Source organism: Neolamprologus brichardi, unplaced genomic scaffold (genome assembly GCF_056152115.1).
Source record: "Neolamprologus brichardi isolate AB-2024 unplaced genomic scaffold, ASM5615211v1 NODE_ptg000033l+_length_6344489_cov_1, whole genome shotgun sequence".
Classification (NCBI taxonomy): domain Eukaryota; kingdom Metazoa; phylum Chordata; class Actinopteri; order Cichliformes; family Cichlidae; genus Neolamprologus; species Neolamprologus brichardi.
This window is the reverse complement of record NW_028270137.1, coordinates 3,117,666-3,120,806: the sequence shown is the minus strand read 5'-3', so window position 1 is coordinate 3,120,806 and position 3,141 is coordinate 3,117,666.

Here is a 3,141-nt window from a genome sequence, read left to right as displayed (position 1 = left end):
TACACCCTAAGACTGATCCTGCTTTTTACTCCTTTGCTATGATTTAATTTGATATTATGTAGCCTTGGAGACAGTTTGCATAGATTAGAATGTTAGATTCCTGTGATGTCATCAATGCCCGATGTTTTGTTTTAATGTCTTGTGATAGTTCTAAGTGCAGACAAAGTCAGAGTTCAAGTGAGTTTAGTCCAATTTTGATCCAGTTTCTGACATGTGGTCAAAATCTTGGCCGACCTTTACCACACCACGTGCTGTGGGTGTGCGTAAATATCTAGGTGAGTAAAGTCACCTTTACCTGTTAAATTAAATTTGTTTTGTCTCTCTGTAGAGGACTGTTACGTCCCCACATAGAATCTAGGCGATGAGGATGGGGGGCAGTAACAGTTGGATCCGGGTTGAAATGAAAAGAACACCAGGCAGAGGTAGTTAACACAAAATATATCTTTATTACAATCAATTACCTCAATAATCATATAAATAGTAACAACAAAAAGAGACAGCACCGCTGCTTTAATGATAAATCAGACAGGTCAACCCAAAGAGATAGTGACCACTTCAACAAAGAAAACAACTATAAGGCTTCAACAGAAAAAGACAGCAACGCTGCTATTAACAATAACCAGGCAGGCCAAACAAAATAATGGAGGCCGCCGTCACTTAAGGGAAACCACCGCTCAGTTAAGAACTACTCACAAAGAGCCACACAAAGTGGGGCTGGTTACACACAGCAGGCCTTTTCCACACCTAGACCAGACTCACACACTGACCAGCACAGCGCAAATCCACCAGAAGCCTCTCCCACCTCCACACTGCTCTTCTCCAGCTTATATCACCTCTGAGGGTAATTGGTGGTAAACGAGGGCAGATGAGCAGCATGTGTGCCCTAAAAGGAGAAGGCAGGGGCAGAGAGAGACAGGGGAGGGGCAATAAAGAAGGAGGAGGAGAGGGAGAGGACAACACCACACCCACACACTCCCACAGCCTCACAGGATGTAACATTCCCCCCACCCTATATTCACACTATACAAAACACAGAATAAACTCATCACTAAGCGCTGCGTGAGAGTGCATCAGCCACCAGATTTTCAGACCCTTTCTTGTGCTGGATAACCAGATCATAATCCTGCACCAGCAATGCCCAGCGCATTAGTCGCTGGTTGTGGTTGTACATGCGTTGGAGGAAAGTAAGGGGATTGTGATCTGTATACACCGTTACTGGAAAGGAGCTAGAGCCCACATACACAGTGAAGTGCTGCAAGGCCATCAGCAGCGCTAGAGCTTCTTTCTCTATGGTGGAATAGTTTAGCTGATGGCGCTTGAACTTTACAGAGTAGTAGCAGACTGGGTGACACACACCCTCCCCGTCGTCCTGCAACAGCACCGCACCAGCTCTGGTGGCACTGGCGTCGACTTCCAGTTTGAAAGGCTGAGAGAAGTTGGGAGCAGCCAGAACTGGGGCGCTGCAAAGGAGGGACTTGAATGCATGCTGGCATTCCCCCGACCACTCAAAAGGGATTTTGGGGCTACATAGCTTTGTCAAAGGGGCCACAACTACCGCAAAGTTCTTGCAAAAACAGCGATAGTATCCAGTCATGCCCAGGAACTGCTTTAACTCCCGCCTAGTGGCTGGGGCCGGGTAGCTGAGGACAGCCTCGACTTTTGCCTCTACCGGGCGAACCTGCCCGAAACCCACCTGTTTTCCCAGGTACGTGACTGTCGCTCTGGCAAACTCACACTTAGCGAGATTTAGAGTTAACGAGGCGTCGGCCAATCGCTGAAACACTGATTGTAGGATGGCCACATGCTCTTCCCATGTGGCCGTGTATATCACTACATCATCCAAGTATACATTACACCGAGGCACATCCCCCAACACCAGCTGCATTAAACGCTGAAATGTGGCCGGAGCGTTTTTCATGCCAAACGCCATCACGGTGTACTGCATGAAATGGTCGGGTGTAACAAATGCAGAAATGTCGGAGGCTCTGGGGGTCAAAGGCACCTGCCAATACCCTTTAAGAAGGTCCAGTTTGGAAATGAATGTGGCAGGACCTATATTATCAATGCAATCCTCCATACGAGGAAGTGGAAAAGAATCGGAGACGGTCACTGCATTTACCTTCCGGTAGTCGGTGCAGAAACGTGGGGTGCCATCAGACTTGGGCGTAAGCAAACAAGGGGAGCTCCAAGGGCTGTGGCTCGGTTGTGCCAAACCATTCTCTTCTAAATAACTGACTTCCTTCTTCATCACCTCGCGCTTTCCCATGGGGCAGCGGTACGTGTGCTGTTTGATTGGGGTTGCGTCACCAACATTGATATCATGTTCACAAACACTAGTACGCGAGGGCACATCACCAAAGAGAGAAGGATAAGAGTGCAGTAGGCTAAGCACGTCTTCGCGTTGTGAAGGGGACAGATGAGACAAGTGGGCCGTTACCTCGGCTAAGTAAGCTGAATTTGCCAACCGCCCACACTGTTGTCCCTCAGAAAGCATATGCAGATCGTTGTCAGCACTGGCCTCTACGCTCACCACGGTGGCAGAGACAGAGCTGGAGATTACTGCGCTGGCAACAGTCTCATGGGTTTCCCTATCATGGTAGGGTTTTAACATGTTAATGTGGCACAGACGTGTTTTCCTCCTGCGTACTGGGGTACTGAGGACATAATCTGTCTCAGACACCTTCCTCACTATAACATACAGTCCCGCAAAACGGGCCGAAAGAGCAGAACCAGGCACCGGTAGCAACACTAAAACTTTGTCTCCAGCCTGAAAATGTCTTTTCACAGCCTTTCTGTCGTACCACTTCTTCATGCTTGCCTGGGAAGTACACAGGGCCTCTTTTGCTAATGAGGTAGCACGCTGCCAGCGATCCCTACACGTCTTCACAAAATCTGCCACGTTGGTTTTTGGAACACCCCCGCTAAGGAACCTCTCTTTCAACATCTTTAGCGGGCCCCGCACCTCGCGGCCAAACACAACGGTAGCTGGGCTGAACCCTAAGGACTCCTGCTTAACATTGCGTATGGCAAACAGTACAAAGGAGACACCCTCATCCCAACTCCCAGCCAACATTTATATGTGGGGCCCATATGGTTTGGAAATGGGCTGAAAAATGGGCCCCGTATAGGATTGTCCGCGGG